Raw genomic sequence first — 19,821 nt, 5'->3', positions numbered from 1 at the left:
ATATTCTCTGATTTGGAATGGTGTTTCTTTCGCATGAAACCAGCATTTCATCAAAGCGCTTTGCTTCAATCGCGGTTGTACTGGTGAGATATAAATTATAAATCATATCTTCTGTTTTACATGGGAAATGGGAGCTCGGAGGTGGCTCGTGCTCAAACAGATGGACTTGAGATAGTTTCATGTCTTCTGCTGCTTCTGTTTTGCTTCCAATGTCATTTTCAAAGATTCCATCATTAGCTTCAGAGACGCCCAGGCAAGGGACTTTAAACAACTAAATATGGGTTTTTGGCAAAGATTCCAGTCAGCTCAACAAGGCAGCTCAACCTAGATAAGGGGGCAGGGACAAGTATAGACACAGTTCGGTGGGGTGGGAGTGGGGGTGGGGCAGGAGCAGGGCAGAGAGAAGGGGAGGCCCCCTATCGTGTTCTGACTTCTTTCCTTCTCACCCCAACCCCCACAACTGTCTGTTCTCTCTGGACTTCTTTTTACCCTGCAGAATGCTGGGGACAGATCAGGTGGAGGGGTGGTTGAGGTCCTGGTTGCCAAAAGGAATTGCTGTGACAGGTGACCTTATGTGGTTTACAACAGAAATCGCTTCTCGAACTGTCCTGGAGATGATGTTTGTCGAGGTATCAGTGGGGATATGCTCCAGCAAAGGCTCCAAGGAAGAGTTCTTCCTGGTCTCTCTCAGCCTCTGACAGCCCCTTCCTCTCTGTCTTCTCCATGTATCTTTGGGCTGTTGCTTCTTCTTACAAGGCTATTAGTTGTAGGGTGCACCCAAGGCATGAAGACTTAACCTTGAGAGCCTTAACTAGGAACATTTGCAAAGGCCTTATTTTCAAGTCTTTCCAATATTGTGGGTGGCATAAATTGGGGATGGGACACTCTTCAAAATACTATGTCGCTGATTGCCTCGGCTGCCACCACTTTCTTATCTTCCCTGTTTACTCTGAGAATCTTCCTTGGATCCAGTGATGGACACATTCATGCATGTCACAGGAGGCCACCCCACAACCCTGCACCAGGCCTCTGGCTTCTGCTCCAGGCCTAGAGAATCTGCAGGATCTGGCTTCTCCGTCATCCCGACCCAGTGCCCAGCACAGACAACATATGGTGTGAGCAGAGAGGAGCCCAAGGAGGACCCAGGAAACTCAACTGCAGGGAAAAGTTTGCTTGGGAGCATTTTCTGGGAAGACTGGGACCCAGTGCTGTGGGCATACACCTGTCAGAGTACAGCCTAAGCTTGGCTAAGTGGAATGCCTTAGCTATGTGGCTGGACAGAAACTAAACCTTCCCTCTTGCTGTTTCTTAATAGCAAAAGTTCTGGAAAGTTCTTTTTAGGCTACATTCCTCAGCCGCCAAGGCTTTCTGAAACTTTGTTTAGACCTTTTGTGCTGGTGATTATTCTCATCTTCCCCCAGTGCTGAAGTTCAGGGGAGAGATGGTGAGGGGTGTCTTGTAGGAAAATTTCCAGGTTGGGTCCTGGGTGGGTTGGCCTGTCACTAGATTCAACTAATGAGGGCACTGTTGGGATTAGAGGAAGGAGGAAGTGGGAAGCCAGGTCTCTCTCCCTCCCAGAAGCTGGTGGGGTTTCCTGCAGCAACAGTTTCTTTGCCATCCTTCCAATCCACACTGGGCAGGGTTGCAGTGGTTCCTTTTTCTCTGGCTCAGCCCCTGCCCTGGGCCCCGGGTCCCATTTTTTCTGTTTCTCCAGCTTAGCCCTGGTTGTTTCATGCTGTCACTTCCATCATCTCCCAATGCATTGCTCACCTTCTGACTTCCGCTCTCCTGGATAACTGATCCCCTGTATTAAATTCCTTCTATTTCAAAATATCCCCATATGTGGGGCCTAGAGATCTAGTACAGTGTGTAAGTTGTTTCTGGCACCATATGTAGTTCCCTGAGCACTACCAGGAGTAAGTCCTGAGCACAGCAGAATCTCTTCCCAAAATAAACAAATATACAGAAAAAGAAATACTTCCACTCTGTTTGAATACCTTTTCTGGTGGCATTAACTGCATTGTCACCTTCTCATTCATCTTCTCATCTCTCTTCCTCCCCAGTGAGACGGAGAATGATCCTGTGAATGACTTATGTATGTATGGGATCTCTCCTGTGATCAGCATCTTCCTCTTCCTGCAGTGCTGTCCAAGGGGTTTTTGTTGAGGAAGTTCACGTGAAATGTCTTTTGATAGCCCAAATAACGGAAAGACAAAATGAGTCTTCCAGGAGTTGGTGAACTGTGAGTTAACGAATGGCTTCGATTTCTTACGTGCACTCAACACACGTGCGTGCACACACATACACACATGCACACACACGGCATTTCTACGAGTACAGCTTTTTGCATGTTTATTAATGGATGACTCTTTATCTTCAAGGAACAAAACATGAAGCAGCTTGTTTGACTCACTGCATTCTCCTAGCACACAGTAAATGCTCACAGAATCATTAACTGAGCAATGAATGGCCCTCAGAGGCATTCACAATTTCTGATGGCTTTGAACTTAAAGAAGAAAACTCAGTTTTACTTACTTTAAAAGAAGATGGGAAGTAGACTGGATAATAAAATGGAAAGACAGAGGAAGTCTTTAACAATGTTGCTTGCATTTTCAAATAATATTTCCTTTCCCTCTCACTAGCTAGTATACATTTGATCCCACTGGACTCTTTTGTCTGTTGAATAAGGAAGAATAAGAATCATTTTCCGTTCTGTAGCTCCTGAGATGTAGGACACGTATACTTCTTCTCTGTCCTCTCACAGATTTTTGGGTGCAGCCTCTGCCCCCACCAGGCCAAGGACTTCTCTGACTCTGGTAGTTTGTAGGTTTACAGACCCAAGTGTCCCAGTGGCTGCTACCATTTGCAGGACTAAGGTGATCATTAGTGCTAAGGTCATCATTAGGGATGATCTCAAACTCTCCAGCTTTTTCCTCCTTCTGGCACATAGTAGGATTGCATTTGCCAGCCTCTTGCAAGTTAGGTCTGGGCAGAAAGCAACAGGATAAGTTACCTCCGGCAGGAGCAGTGTTTGGCTTACTGAGACCTTTTTCCACTGGTTCAGAAATGCAGGCTTGTCAATTCAGCCTGGTTGTCAGTACATCTGAGAAGCAGAGGCCCTGGTTGCCTGGCGACAGACATGGAGCTTGGATGAGAAGTAAACTGGTTTTTGTTTATGTTTCAGCACTTTCAGGCTTGCTTGTTTTTGCAGCACAACCCGCCTCTCCTGCCTAATGCTTCAGGCTTTGTCACTCTCCCAGTTCCTGGGTCGGGTCTAGTATCTGACATGTCATGGGTGCTTACTGAACAACCTAACAAATGAAGACAAGAGTTCTTACTGTTGGAAGGAGCAGTTATCACTTGAGTCCTCTGCACAGGAAGGTGGGACTGGCGATAATGCTACCATGCTTGGCTGGGCACAGAAGTGGACCTTCTAATTCCCAAGTGGTGCCCATTCAGCTGTCACTTTGCCAGGGCTAGACTTTCAAATACCATGCTTGGGAGGCTGACATTTCAGCAGTGCCTTAGTAGTTAAAATTTTCTTTTAAAAGACAGCACAAGGAATTAGTGCTTGACAGCTGAGATTTTATTTGGGAGAGGAACCCGTTGTGATAGTATCTCCTGCCCTTTTCCATGGTTTCATTAAAACGTGTCCATTGCCCTCTGCTCTTATCCACAAGCATATTCATCCCATCTCTAGCCTACAGCACTGCGAGAAATTATGCATTGGCAATGCTTGGGTTAGATACTGGGTAGACCCAATGATGTAGCCTCTTAAGAAGTACACAGGGACCACTGTACAAGGTTGCCAGGCATCCTGAGCACCTTCAAAAAATGATCCTTAAGTTTGCTCTGCATTGCTTGAGGCTTTGGTCCTTAGTCTTCCCAAGTTCAATTACTTCCCTGTCCTGGATCAGCCATAGAAGTATGCTAGGGTAGGTGAACATTGGTGGTGGGAAATGTACACTGGTGGGTGTTGGAACATTGTATGACTGAAAATCATGAACAACTTTGTAACTATGTATCTCACCATAATTCAATAAAATTTCTTTTTTTAAAAAAAAATCTTATTTCTTGGCAAAGAAACCAGTCCAGTGACATCAGTGACATCCTTGAGGACTTGGGTTTTTGGTTTTTTTTTTTCTTTTTGGTTACACCCAGCAATGCACAGGAGATACTCCTAGCTCTGCACTCAGGAATTACTCCTGGTGGTGCTTGGGGGACCATATGGGATGCTGGGGGTCAAACCCGGGTCGGTTGCATGCAAGGCAACCACTCTACCCGCTGTGCTATCACTCCAGCCCCCAGGACGTTTGATAAACCAGTGGCCATACTGGAATGGATTTATATCCTCCTAGAACTGCAAAATCCCACTCTCACTCTGTGTGCGTGTGTGTGTGTGTGTGTGTGTGTGTGTGAGTGTGTGTGTGAGAGAGAGAGTGAGAGAGAGACTGTGAAAATTTTAAAACAAGCAAAAAAAAAAGAAGAGAGAGAAAGGGAAAAATAAATAATTCTAGTTGACTAGCAAAAACTCTTGGTAGTTAATTGGTTTTTCTTCAAATCAAAACCAATTAAGCACAAGAGTCAGAAACACCAGGCCAACAACTGCTTTCTCCTGGTGGGTCCCAACCCTCCCTGCCCTGACATGCGCAGATGGAAACAGACCCAGTGGGTCCCCCCACACCCAAAATGCCAGGTCCACACTTCCGGCCTGCACCCACCTGTGCAGAATCAATATGGGCCCTGAGTGCGTGAACATCTCTTGGTGCCCCCAGTGCGGAGGCAGATGGATAATTTTGCAGTGGGGAAGGCAAGCAGGCCCACCAGGTATCTATTACTCGGAGAGGGATGAAAGAAGACTCAGCAGGCCCCTTTCAGAGTTGAAAACAGCCGATCACGATCACTCGCTTGGCCTGGCCAGCTGGGCGACTGGAATTTCTTCCATTGCGGTTGAGCAGACCCAGAGAAGGTCTCTGAGCTGCTTGAGTTAATAGGTTGTTAATGATTGATGGAGGGGGCAGGGGTGGCTTTTATGTCACCAAAGAAAAGGCAGACCCGAGACCTGGTGCTGCAGCCGCTGACTACCCCACACTTGTCCTGCGCAAAGGTGGAGTTCTGAAACATTTATGTTGGCTGAGCTAGAGCCGGGCTGCACAACGGTTCTCCCATCTTGTCTGGTGTTCGCCGTCCTTTGTTCTCCGGCTCAGACATTAAAAATACAGCAGGCTAAAAGGAGAAAATAAATTTCAAAGATCCTGCTAGCAGTCAGCCACAAAGAGAAGGCGAGACGTGGGGCGGGCTTGCTCACCAGAGGCCTCCCAGCGGTGGGAGCCAAGGAGCTAAGTCTTGGGAGACGAGGCTGGCTTCCTCCGGGAGGGGTGGGGGTGCTTTTTGTTCGAAGCCACGCTGTCCCTGCTGCTGTGTTTCCCGGAGTCGGGGGCTTTCATCGAGCCGTCTACAGCGGGCTTGTCAAACAGCCATGCTCGGTGCTCTTGGCTCAGCTTTGCTACGAGTTTCCTGAAGTGATGTGGCTTGCAGACCTATAAAGAGGGAATCCATTTATGGATGCTCAATAGAAACATATGCAAATATTCTATGCAAATCATCAATGTGCACCCGGCTGGAGAGGTAGCTAAATGGCAGAGTACTTGTCTTGCCTGGTTGAGGCGCTGAGTTCAGTTTTGGCACCGCCAAGTAATAGTTACAATCAAAGATGTGCACTCTTTTCTATGTGGATCATGCGTGCCTGTTTACTAATTAAATACAGTGGGCCTTTCCTTCAGATCCCTGGGCTCTGTGTCCATGGAGTCAATGAACCGTGGGCAGAAAATTCACGCTCTCTGTAGCAAGGCCTACGAGGGTTGCAATTGTACAGAACAGGGGCAGGTTTTTATTCCTAGTCACCAGTTACTACATGCTACAATAGAGCAGTCATCTACATAGCATTCACACTGTGTACGTATCTGGGGGAGCAGGCATGCCTAGAGGTACTTGGGGGTCACTGGGTTATTTCTGGTAGTGAGGCCACGTGGTCTGGGGGTCAAGTCATCTGCTCTACTACTTGAGTATCCTGAATGAGGTACTGTATGTCTTTTGAAGGTGATGTGGAGGGTCCAGGAGGATGTACACTGGTTATTACAAACACCGTGTCATTTTATATAAGGGACTTGTGGATTTGGGGAGTCTAGACCATCCAGGAACCGGTCCCTTGTGGATACTGAGGGTTGTGGACACCCATAGAATGCTCCCCCTGATGTTATGAGCAGAATATGAGTTTGGGGTGAAGTCATTTAAAGGGTGTTCTCTTCTTTAAAGATCAGTATTTATGTACTATGACAATAGCTAATCACACACTGAAATGTCATCAACCCAGAAGGGCACTGAAAGGATCTTGGCAGATCCAGAGAGTTGGATCAAATAATAATTATCTGGCATTATGGGCATGCCTACATGTACTTGGGGGTCACTGGGTTATTTAGGGCAAGTAGTTCCAACCTATTTTGACCTCATGTCATTTCTGCTCAAAGTTACAACTCTAGAGCTTATTTGGTACCTTTCAATTCAATTTCAAAAGGCACAGAGAGCGCTTTTTTTAAATTCTCTCCCATTAATCTATTATGTATGCCTGAGAAGTTACATATAAAAATTTATGTATATATGTATAAAAATGTGTATATACACATATATTCTTCCCTTGTTCAAAGCCTGCACGAATCTTCTTGGTTCTAGACACATTTTTAAAAATTTTTATTAGTGAAACACTATGAGGTATGGTTGTAGACTTACAAATTTTGTGCTTGGGTTTCAGTTATACAATGATCAAGGACCCATCCCTCCACCAGTGCCCATTTTCCACCACCACTGATCCCATATCCCTCCCAACCCCATCTCCCCATCCCACCCTGCCTCTGTGGTAGGGCATTTCCTTTTGTTCTCTCTCTCCTTTTGAGTACTGTGATTTGCAGAAGAGGCATTGAGTGGCAATCATGTTCGGTCTATAGTCTACTTTCAGATGTATCTCTCATCCTGGGAGGATCCTCCCAATACCCTTTACTTGGTGCTCCCCTCTCTATCTGAGCTGCGATCCTAGACACTTCTGTGATTGAAATAAATACCTGTGAAGATATTTGGCAGTTTATGTGGATTTTATAGTAGATTGCTATGTAAGGGATATTCGGGTTTATTTTTGCTGGAGAGTGAGGTTTAGGCCATCCGCAGCTGTACAGATGCTCGTTCCTGCAGTATTCAGGAACCTCATGCGGTGCTGTATTGAAACCAGGGTTGCCCACATGGAGGACAAGTGCCTTACTCTCTGTACTATCTCTCAAGCCCCAAACTTTTAGCTTTTATACATGTTTTGTCAGTGTTTTCTTCTTTCCTTTGGGGGGGTCAGGGGCCCTCTCAAGCATTACTCAGGGGTCCAGGGACCACTTGAAGTGCTCTTTGTCCCTGTAGTGTAAGCTGGACAGGTTGGTGCTTGTGTTTGGCAACATGGTGCTTACAGACCAGCGGTGCTGAGGGTCACTGGGACCATCCATGTAGAGCTTAGTACTAGACGGGGAGAGGGCGTCCTGCAGTGATGAGTATCAAACTTGGGCCTTATGCATGCTGGGTGTGTGCTTTAACCCTTTGTGCTCTCTCTGGTTCTGTCACTTTTTATGAGTCAAAACAACATACGTTTACACTATATTATGATGCATATATTGTATGTAATATTTTATAATTGTTTATAATAATATAGTCCATGTAATATGTATCCCCCCCAAAATCTGGCAGTAAAAATACTGGGTCCCAACAATCTTGACCTGTTTACTCATTTTACCTAACCTACACTACCTGTATTTTTGTCTTGTTTTGTTTGGGGATCACTCCTGGTGGGCTTGGTGGACCAAATGGGATGGTTTTGTTTGGGGACTGTAGCTGAGTAAAGCCAATATTAGGAATTGTGTTTTGAAAGATGATGGGGTTGCTCTGTGGAGGGGATGAAGGTATAAGATGACTGCAACAAGCAGTTGAGTGTATTCCTTTCTGTCTGAATTTTATGTTAGGGTGTGCTGTCTCAAGCATTGTGGGTTGAAGTTTGTTCCTTGAAAATATTTCCTAGGTTTGGGTTGGGACTGTGTTTAAGAGGACCTATGCAGTGAAGTCCTGTGTGCATCCTCAGAAGAAGGCATTTCTGTTTTATCTTTCCTGATTTTGTCTTTTACAGAAATAAGAACATGCGGTATATATTTTGATTTCCTCATCTTTATCGCACAAAATGTAGTACCATCTATGTAATTTTAATATTTAAGTGGTGGCAAAAAAACATATATTTCTATCTGTCTATCTATAGATCAGGGTTGCAGAGATAGCCAGAAGGACTGGAGCACACACTTTGCATTTGGCAAGTCCTCAGTACATCTCCAGTACACACTCTCCCCCGAGTGTTGCCGAGTATGGCCTCAAAACAAACAAAAGACAGAGGATGCAACTTACCATCTTAGTCACTTTTAGCACACAGTTCAGAAATATAATTCATGTTGTTTTGCCGAACCCTAGACCTTTCCCATCTTACCAAACTAAAACACGCTACCTATTCAGCAACAATCCCACGTTCCCAGTCCTACCCGCTGAACCCCAACTCTCTGCCTGTATGGCTTCCAATTTTCCCCAGCCACAACAGCAAGCTTCTCTGCATCTGACTATCTTGACAACCTCACAGAGGCCAACCAGGCTGCGTTTCTCTTCTGCCCGTTACCAGTCCCACCCATCACACTCCAAGCTTCTGCATCCACTTGTGTCTTCAGTGGTGGCTTCATAATAGATGCTGGTGGGCACATTGCATTAGGAAGGAGGGATCACCCACACACTATGGTGTGGACATAAAAAATACCTTTCCTCTAGATATCCAAGAATTATGGGGCTTGAGACATCATAGAGCAGATGGGGCACTGGATTTGGATGGGGCTGACCCAAGTTTGATTCTCTAGCACCCCATATGGTCCCTCAAACCCTACCACGGGGGTATCTCTGAGTACAAAGTCAGGAATAAGCCCTGAGAACTTCCAGGTGCAGCCCCAAACAAACAAACAAAAAAGTATAATAATATTCAACTGGTCTTTTGTGGATGGGTATTTTGATTGTTTTTAATATTTTACTGTAGAAAAAAAATATCCTCTTTCCACATATCTTTTTTCTTAGTTCCTCTTTGTGGAATGACTGTAGCAAAGGGCAAAGGCAGAGGTAGTTATACATAGTTTGGTGGGATTTTACAAATTCTTTCCCTAGAATATCTGTCTCTGTGCTGAGGACCTGGTTTCCTGCAGCCTCTCCAACCAAGTGTTGATAAGATTTTGAATTTTAGCCAACACAAAAAGGAAATGGTGTTGGGTCCCATTCTCCGTAAGGTTTCTATTCCTCTGAGTTCAGTGAGCATTTCTCATGTGTTTTGGGCCATTTGTACTCCCAAATGAGAGTGAACAGATAGAGTCCCCATCTGAAGTATTTCATCTTTTTCTCTTCCTGTGTTTTATTTCTTTTTTTCCTGCCATGGCAAAGGGTAACCCTAGGTCTCCTGTGAGCAAGGGTGCACTTTGTCACTGAGTCATGGCCACATCCCTGGCCTCTCCCTCCATTTTTGAAGCAGAGATGATACTTTTTTTGTCTTGTTTTGGGGCCCCACATAGTGGTGCTCATGGCTTTCTGGCTATTCCTATCTGTCCTCAGGGGGTCATATGTAATGCCAAGGATGAAAGTGGGGCCAATTGCACGCAAGGCAGGCATCTTACTACTGTACTATATTGCCAGTCTGAGATTATACTCTCGAGGGCTCTGTTTGCTCAGCAAACAGCAGTATACAAAAAGTAGATGCTTACTTTTGTTACTGATTGTCTCTGCCCTGCATCCAATCCCCCTCTCCCTCAAAGCAGCACACCCTCCCTTTTAGGGGACATCCCATGGTGAGTGGGGCAGACAACCCTCAACCCTTCTTTCCCTGACCAGAATGAGGTGCTTCCAGACCTAAGTGTTCATGTGTGGCTCCCGGACTCTAAAACTTGAGCAAATGAGACTCAACACAGCCGGGAGGTCTTTAGTCACACGTAGCAATGACGATGAGCTATTCTATCAACTTTTCTAGGAAGCCCCTCTGAGATTGCGGGGGTCCTTTGGGTTCTGAATCTACTTTTCCAGGCTCCCACCCAGGCTCCGAGCCTTCCAACCGCTCCATTTCTGCCAATTACACTCAATTCTCCAGAGTCTTTAGTTGGTGGGGAGTGGCCACTCCTGGCAGTGCCCAGGGGAGCCAAGGACTGAACTCAGGGCACCTGCATGCAAAGCAGGAGCTCCAGCTCCCTTAAGCCATCTCAGTAAGCCCCAGACTCCTTCCTCCATTTGACAACCATTATGGAGCTCCAGTGAGGGGATTCTTTGTTCTGGGCTGGTGGAATAAGCTGGGAACACGACTGACTCTGAGAATTTACCTTCTAAATTTACTGCCTAAAGCCTCAGGGATGATGCAGAGGAGAAATAAGGGACATCGCTGGAGCATGAAGAGATGGTAAGTGCCTTGGAAGAAATGAGGCAGAAAGGATGGAGCAGGAAATGGGGGTGGATGGGGAGCAGTGTTCAATAAGGTGGTTGGGGCAGGATACTTTGAGACATTGACAGGTGAGTAAAAGCATGTAGGAGTGGAGGAGACAAACCAGGAAAATAGAGGGAAAGGTTCCAGGCAAAAGGCTCATAGAATGCAGTGGCACTGAGGAGAGGTATGCCTGGGGCCCCGAGGACCTTCATGGCCAGAGAGAATGGCAGAGGTGGAGAGGGAGCTGGCACTGCAGGAAAGGAGTAGGGGTGAGGGGGCTTTGCAGTCTTGCTGAGCATTGCAGGGACTTGGACTTTTTTTCAGAGTAATTGAGAGCCGGGGAGGGAGGGTTTCAGGCAAAGGAAAGGCATGACCGGCCCCTCCCTCCCTCCCTCCCTCCCTTCCTTTCTTCCTTTCTTCCTTCTCTCTTTTTCTTTTCGAACATTTTAATGAGTTTATTACATAGTTGGATTTTTAAGTATTTTATTTATTTTTCTTAACCTTTTTGATTCATTAAGGTAGTGATTTATAATATTGCAATAATATTGTAACAATATTTTAACAATATTGAAAACCATGGCTTCCCATGTATAAAACTCCAATGTCACACCCATCACTAGTGGGCCTACCTCCCCCCTCAAGATTCCCAATGACCCTTCCTTTCAACACCCTACCCCCTACACCCCTCAAACTCAATTTTTTTTTGTTGATCATGTGTTGCCTTTGGCCCTGTGGTGCTCCCTTGCTGTATATCAGTCCCATGTCTGAGGGACATCACTCTTTATCTGTATCTACCTCTTATGACTGACCTGCCTCTTCAGTGAGCATCCTCGGGTACCACATTTACCGAGATGGTTCTTGAGGAGCCAACAACTGCCTGAGGATCCCAAAAATGCTGGCTCTTGAGACCAAGGTCCTCTCATCAATCTGGATACCAGTGACTTTATTTGTGGAACAAAATAAGGATTTCAACTTCAAGCCACAACCTGGAAATATTGTTGAATTCAGTGGAGGGGAAGTCCACGAGTGTGACTTACCTTGGGGTCTCCATTGTTCTTATAGGTACAGACAGAGTGGAAGTGGGGTTAGAGAGGTGCTGGTAAGCCATCATCAGACACTTAGTCTCTGGCGGGGTGGAGTGGGAGTGTGGTTCTGGGAGAAGGAAATCTGATCCAGAATAGGGGGTGGGGGAGGGTGATTGTGGGCACCATCTTAGTGCACCAACATCCCTGGTCCAGAGACTCCCAACTGAATCCCAAAATGGATTAGTGCCCTACAGAGATGTCTCTAGAGCCCAATCATTTACAATCTAGAATTCCAGAAGTGCGCGTCCACAAAAGCAGACACACAAACTCTCAGATATTCAAAATGAGCACTGTAGCACTGTCTTCCCGTTGTTCATTGATTTGCTCGAGCAGGCCCAGTAATGTCTCCATCGTAAGACTTGTTGTTACTGTGTTTGGTATATCGAATACGTCACAGGTAGCTTGCCAGGCTTTGCCATGTGGGCGAGATACTCTCAGTAGCTTGCCGGGCTCTCTGAGAGGGGCGGAGGAATCTAACCTGGCTTGGCCAGGCCAACTGCATGTAAGGCAAACGCCCTACCACTGTGCTATTGCTCCAAGTAAATTATCTAGTGTCTGCTCCTGGCAGGTAGGATTGAATGGTGATGGGAAAATTTGAGCAGAATATAATGCCCAAAAGTAGAGAGAAAGTATGGGGGAAATTGCCTGCCATAGAGGCAGGGTGAGGACTGGGATTGGAACGGGGTGGTGGGGGAAGGTTGGAGACGCTGGGAACATTCATGGTGGAAATTGTGCACTGGTGAAGGGATGGGTATTCAAGCATTGTATGGCTGAATCTCAAACACGAATGCTTTGTAACTCTATCTCACGACGATTCAATAAAATTTAAGAAAAAAAAAGGTGGTTGAAAAGTCATGGATAGAGAGGGGAATGAAGGGACCAAGATGTGGAGGTGGCTGCTGGCCAGAGAAGAGTCACCAGATTAGAGAAGGCTAGGAAAGTATGAGTGCCTATTCTACTGTGGACAAAGCATGTGCAAAGACACTGAAGCATGAGTGTGGGGTTGCACAGCAGACACTGGGGCAGGTTTAAATTTTTCCTCCCAGCAGCAACTTCTTCCTTCCCCGTGTATGTGCATGTGCACATGCCACATATAGCTCATTGTTTTGCTCTTTGGGGGTAGACCGTTGTAGCCCTTTCTTCATTGCTTTATGTTTTGCTCTGTTTCAAAAGCTATTATCTCCAAACCACCAGGGGCTGGGCTGCAAATTCGGCTTCTATTGTGCATTTATTTGTTGACCTTCATGGCATGGCAGTCCACCAAGGTGATGGCACGTGCTGGTCACGATGACAGTGTTTTTTAAAACAGAACAGCTGCTCCCCAGAACTGGCCTGGGTCCTAATGCCAACCCTCAGAGGTAAGTCTTGGGCCTCTGGGCTTGGTTTACCCTGAAGAGGCAGGGGTGCAAGCAGGAGCGGTAAAATGATGGGTGTCCCCTAGAGGGAGTGATAAACAGCATCTCAGGTGCCCAGTCAATTTGGGTCTGGGCTGTGCCAGTTCAAAGTCACATCACTTCCGCTCTCTGTACCCTGTCTGCTCATCTGTGAAGAATGGTCGCTGGAAATCAGTGCCCCAGGTCTAGGCGGTGTGCCCACCACTATGGTTTTTGTTTTAATCCTTTTGGGTCACACCCGGCAATGCACAGGGGTTACTCCTGGCTCTCCACTCAAGAATTACTCCTGGTGGTGCTCAGGGGACCATATGGGATGCTGGGAATCGAACCCGGGTTGGCCGACATGCAAGGCAAACGCCCTACCCATTGTGCTATCACTCCAGTCCCCACTATTGCTTCTTGTCCACCATTGGACAATGGTATACAGTGTGGGCAGCACTTTCTCTCTGATCCAGGCATTTCTCAGAACCTTCCCTCCCCTGCAGTCACACGTTTAGCACAGACACACAGCAGCAGTCTGTGGGAGAAGAAAACCACTGCAATGGTTCTGGCATTGGCTACATCCTCTGTAGCACATCTCTGCAGGGGAATCTGACTGGACTTAGGGAAGGACCATGCAGTTCTCTATGTATTTTATATGGGGTTTAGGTAGATATGAGGTCTGAGCCAGCACATCCTGCGTAAGAGCAGGTTTTATACACAGAAAGTGAAGCCATAGGCTTGCCAGTTCATGTTGTGAGTCTGGGTAGAGGCAGTTCAGCAGGGATCCTCTTGAGAGCCTATGAGACAGTGGCAGGGAGGATTCTATTTTAACAATGGAATTCTCCCCCCCCCCCCCCCCCGTGCAATGAGGAATAAATGAAATAATTAATTCATGAAAAACTGTGTTAAAGGCTTCTAGGACTGGATTGGTTGCATAAGTGATCAAAACTTGTCATGGGGGGGGTCACTCTTTGGAGAGAGGATTGGAAGCAGTGGGGTGTGGATGAAGAGCTATCACGTAGACCCCCCGCCCCCTCTGCTGGGAACTTGGGCCAGAGGGCCAAGGTGGCCAGATCTGACTTCTAGAAGTGGAAATTCACACTGAATGCAAACTCTTTCTGGGGTTTGGGGAAGGGGCACTCATAAGAGATGCTCAGGAGACCCAGGGAACACTCTTGGTGATTCTCAGTCAAGCATGCCAGCAGTTTAGTGCCAGAGATTGAAGATATGGTGCTGCTCAGCCTTTGCAGTGCCAGGGACCACTTGGGCCACCATGATGGTGCACGGGGACCTCAATGCTGCATCTGGTGATGGTCTCAAGGACTATGTGGTACGAGGGAGGAAACCCAGTCATTGCCTGCAAGGCTTAACCCCTTTACTATCTCTCTGGCCCCATCAATACAACCTTTCTGTCTACGTTCATATAACAGTAAGTAAATGAGAGCTTCTGTTTCTCTCTGGCGGAAGTTCCGAGTCCCACAAGTAAGCGGTGAGAATCGCAATAAATAATGTATTAAAGAGCAATGATTTATCTCCTTCCTAGAATGGCTACGAACAGCCTGTTTTCCCGTGCAAGGATCTGTTTGCAGGCTCCGATTCTCCAACCATCATAACTGCAATGAGGCAGACCTTGCAATATAAGACTGATGGTGGGGGGTTTGTTGGGGGGCATGTGCTGGGCTCCACAGCCAAACCCTAGGTGCAGATGCATGAGGCGGTGATGTAATTATACAAGACTCCCTGGAACCGTTGGGAAAGAGAAACCTCCATGATGCTCGAACCTTAATGAGAAGGCAGAGAAGAGAGGAGACTCGCACAGTTAATGGACAGACAGAGAATGAGAGCGCTTTGCATAAAACACACAGATGCACCTCTATGGAGCAGCCCTTAGCATCCCTGAGCCCCGCCACGACCAGAGGGTTGAGATATTTCTATCCTTCATCAGAATCTGGGAGGGAGAATCATGCTCCACTTCACATCACCACAGAGTTGGCTGTGGACCTCAGGCCTCCAGAGCTCCTCCTTCCCCCCTCCGCCCCCACAGCCTCCCCACCCTTGCCTTGCCATTCCCAGGAGAATCCCAGCAGAATCTGCTGAGTGCAGGGCTCAGGAGAATGCAGCATTCCTCCCTCCCAACCTGAAATGGGCCAAGTGGGCCATAGAAGCATGGAGAACAGGGACTGGAGAGATAGTACTTCAGGTAGGGTGCTTGCCTTTCACGCAGTTGACCTGGGTTCGATCCCAGGCATCCCATATGAGCCACAGAGCACCACAAGGAGAAATTCCTGAGTGACGAGTCAGGACTAACCCTCTGAACAAAGCCAAGTGTGGTCCCCAAAGAAAACAAACAAACAAAAAAATAGGAAGAGTACCTTGGTGATGTGCAAGCAGAGCTTCAGTACCCAGGTTCTTGCCACCCAAGACTCCTCTGGGTCCTCTTCACATTCGAGGAGAAGGCCGAGTTGTCAGCCTGGTATTTGAGGACTCAGTTTCCTTTTTTTTACTCCTGGCAGCCCTAGCAGCGCCCCCTAGCGGTGCCTGGAGCTTGCTTGGACCCCTCTCACCAATGCCTTCAGCAGGAGGCCTGGACACTACCTCCCATCAGCTTTGCTGCTTAAGGCTTTCCACCTGCTCTGGGGAAACCCGCCCCTCCCTCCCTCCTGGGGCCACTTTCTGCCTGGTGCTTTCCCGAGTGTCTATGTGAAGTGTCTATTTCCTCTTGCTCCCTCTATCCCAAACTTCACAGAGCAAGTCTGGAGCAATACCCAAGGCCCACCTCTTCCTAGGTCCCAGTTCTTCTCCAATAAGCACAACTGGACCAGATGAAATAGGAGGGTTCTAGCCCCATTAGTTCTCACTCTTGACAAGCTCTGCCTTGCTGGGCCAGCATTGCTATGCTTCTCAGCTTCATTCTCTCCTCCTTTGATGCACTAACAACTGTCCTGAGGACTGAGGTCTGCTAACAGGGAACTTTTTCAGAGGACAGGGGGAAGGGTGGTAGGGAGGGGAGGGGACACACACATGACATGGTGAATTACAAACCTCCTCTTCTTTTTTTCTCTCTTTCTCTCTTTCTCTCTTTCTTTCTTTCTTTCTTTCTTTCTTTCTTTCTTTCTTTCTTTCTTTCTTTCTTTCTTGGAAGGGGGCACACCCAGCAGTGCTCCGGGCTTATTCCTGACTCTGCACTCAGGGGTTATTTCTGCAGGGCTTGGGGGAACCCTATGGGTTGCCAGGGGTCAAATTCAAGTCTGCCAGTGTCCACCCAGCTGTACTCTCTCTCCAGCCCTTAAGATCACCCGTTCAACCTATAAAAATGGTGGGTGTTGCTCTCAGTATTTGCACATTTTTGCGTTTTCCTCCAGCCCTCCTTCAAATGTCCTCGTGAGAAGGCTATCATCTCGAGAAAGTATTCTCTTAATTTTTATAGGTGGGAGAAAAGGAAACTATAAAGGCTGAGGCACGGCTGAGGAGGAAGCCAAAACAGAAATGGAACCCCGAGAGGGTCTTTAAATTCCTAACTTCTGGCTTTTTCTTTAGATGACAGGGTCTTTTTAAGAGTTCTCTGTTCTTATTCTCAGAGAAGCAATCATTTTAATAATTTAAATTTAACATGCTTTTAGGGGGTACCTACTTTGCATCTGAGAGATTCAAAGACCCCCTGGGCTTGAGAAGTTTTGGTTTATTAGTTCCAACCCTCCAAATGGAGCCACAATCTGAGTGTAAGAAGAGGTAGGGTAGAATAGTGGTTAGGTCTTCTCCTGCCTTCTGCTGCCTAGCTGGGTAACTCTGGCCTGGCGGGGAACCGTCCTCTATCTCCTCTTCCTCCTGGGAGAATGTAGCTCTTTACTCTCTGTACTTGAGTGGGCTCAGAACAATGCCAGGCCTAAGCTGAAGTGCCATAAATACAATGGGTCATTTGCCTAACAAAGATCTGACAGGTGCTGCTTTACACCAGACTCTGTGGAAGGTGCTGAGCAGACCAACTGTATCCCATTCCCTGCCTTCCCAACACTTAGAGTCAGGATGCTTTTCAGTGGGTACAAACTCTGCAGTTTTGTCTTGAGTCATTCTTCCACATGGCCATTTTACAGATTGTTACGTTTTTCATTCAATTTTATTGGCAAAAGAATGGGAACACGTACTGAGCTATTGATTTCAGATGTGTGCACAACTCAGCATGTAAATATACAAATTTGATATCAAGGTTTCCTTATGGATGGCCCAACAAGGGGAGACAAAGTCTTGAATTAAACTTGATTTGGGTTTGAAACTTTTTTTTTTTATGGGTCACACCCGGCGATGCACAGGGGTTACTCCTGGCTCTGCACTCAGGAGTTACTCCTGACGGTGCTCAGGGGACCATATGGGATGCTGGGAATCGAACCCGGATCAGCCACGTGCAAGGCAAACGCCCTACCCGCTGTGCTATTTCATAGCACAGCGGGCCTATTTCATAGCACAGCGGGTAGGGCGTTTGCCTTGCACGCAGCCAACATGGCCGACCCGAGTTCGATTCTTCCGCCCCTCTCGAAGAGCCCGGCAAGCTACTGAGAATATCTCGCCCGCACGGCAAAGCCTGGCAAGCTCCCCGTGACGTATTCGATATGCCAAACACAGTAACAACAAAGTCTCCAATGGAGACGTTACTGGGCCTGCTCGAGCAAATCGATGATCAACGGGAGGGCCTTTACTTTACTTTACTTTGGGTTTGGAATGCTAAGTGTTATAAAACAAACAAAGAAACAGACAAAAAAAACCTCAAGGTTTGTTTCCATGGGGACTGGCAAACGCAAGTGTTGGCTAAAGTCGGGGTACCACAAAAGAGCTCAGCTAAGACTGGAAGGAGGGTCTTTGCTGTCCCGTGAGGAAGGGATGGGGGAGACTTTCTGATATTTTGTGTGTGGGGGGTGATGGTCCAGAATGTGAGTACGGAATTTCCGTTTTTGTTTAGTGGCCACAAATGTGCCTTTACAACCAATCTGTTGAACTGGGCCAATGAGGGATTAAACATGAGTCTTCTGCATCCAGGGACCCCCCCCCCCCTGCCAAGCTCCGGGTTTCTATCAGGCGTCATTTCCAACTTCGCCCAGAACTGCTTTTGCAAACTCTCTGGCATTGATGCCTATTGTCTGTCTCTTCTCACAACTTCATAGAGGCAGCCATGCTTATAAATAGATTTGCTGTACTGAAAACACCCAAAGTGGGGGTTGCAAGGCACTGGGGAACTCTGCCAGCCGGTGGGGGTAGGGGGGACCCTCTTCCAGTCAGTTTGCCCTTTGGTGGTAGGCCTTGGATTGCAGGCAGGATTGAAGAACAGAACCCTTTCCTGCCCCCTCCCCATGTCCCTAATCACTGCCTCTTTGTTCTTTCTGCCTTTCTGTTGAAGTTTGTTTTCCTTGCATATTAATGTCCCACAGCAGAGTGCTTCAATCCGAGAGGGAGCAAGTTGGCGGGGTGGAGAGAACATACAGACACATTCAGAGTCCTTCTGGCATAATACAAATGAAACGGGACCCCCCTCTCCCTGCTGCTACCCTGGGCCCCTTCTGCTTACCCCAGACACGCAGGAGACTTAGGCTCTTTGTTTTCCAAAGATTACAGGATTAGAGTCAACTGGTCACCCTGTCCCAGAATGTCCCAGAATATAATCGGCCTCCCGGCTCAACTCGGCTCAGGGCTGTACCACCGATGAGTGACTTGCAGAGAATTTGGGGTCTGCCCTGTAAGGCAGAGGGAGCCTTGTGTTTATTCCTGGGTGTTCACAGTCAACCAGCTTCGATCCCAAGCAGCTTGCCAGGGCTTTGGACCCTCGCCATCTCGGGCTGGAATGACAGGAGGTGGGTTGGAACTTAGAAATGAGCTAGTGGGTCTGACAGTGTTTGGGATTGAGCATCCCCTGGGTCCTTGGGAGGGCCTGCAAGCAAAAGACTTTTTAAAAATTTTTTTGACTTAATAAACTTTTTATTTTTCAAAATGTACAGTTGGGACCTGCTCGCGCATCTTCCCCTGCAGCCGGGGCATCCCCACCCTTGGTGTTTCTGTTGTAAATTACTTGAGCTCTGTGCTTTGAGACCAGCTTAATAAATCCTTTATTAAGGAGCTCCTGAAAGGCAGCTTTGGCCAAGGACCCCCGAATCTTCAGCCTCTCAGACACAACAGCAGGGGTGATGAGTTATAGTTGGGGACTTCCTTGCAGAGCTTGTCATAGGTGGCTTTGTCAAACAAGATGATATTATTGAGCTTGTCCCAAACTTTGCCTTTGGACCACTTCTTTTTCGCCTTGCCCCCAGATTTGTTCATGGGGTCTTTGTCTTTCTTAGCCGACTTTTCGGCATCTTTCTTTTTTTGGTCATCTTTGGGAGGCATCTTGAAGCTCAGAGGGCAGCAGCCTGCACGCAACTGTGCTAAGATGTCAGACAAAAAGCTGCAAGCAAAAGATTTTAGCCTCTCTCCAAGACTTAGGTGTAGAAGGCCTTGGGGAAGGCCCATATTTCTGACAAGTTCCAAGGGGAAGCCAATGCTGCTGGTCCAAGAACTACAGACCTCCAGGGAACTGACAGCCAGGGTCTGAAAAAAATCAGGCAACCTTCTCCCTTAGAATATCTATTCGATCTATGGCTCTGATAACATTCTGTCTCCAATCCTAGTGGAAACGGAATCAGGAAACCTGGGTTCCAGCGCTGAGCCTGAAACAGACGCTACTCTTTCTCTAGTCCCCCCTGGAGACAGACCAGAACGATTCCAGCTCTGGGGCCCTGGGAGGCAGTAGTGACCTTGCTGGCACACCCCAAGTGGT

The 19,821-nt window shown here is 47.3% G+C and overlaps 1 pseudogene; it reads right to left on the bottom strand.

Annotated features, from left to right (window-relative positions):
* Window positions 1-18,993: 18,993 nt before the first annotated feature.
* Window positions 18,994-19,391, bottom strand: LOC130043687 (40S ribosomal protein S25-like; annotated as a pseudogene).
* Window positions 19,392-19,821: the final 430 nt, after the last annotated feature.

This window comes from Sorex fumeus, unplaced genomic scaffold (assembly GCF_029834395.1).
Source record: "Sorex fumeus unplaced genomic scaffold, SorFum_2.1 ptg000122l, whole genome shotgun sequence".
Lineage (NCBI taxonomy): Eukaryota > Metazoa > Chordata > Mammalia > Eulipotyphla > Soricidae > Sorex > Sorex fumeus.
Note: the sequence above shows the minus strand (reverse complement) of the source record. Positions and strands in the feature narration are given on the sequence as shown.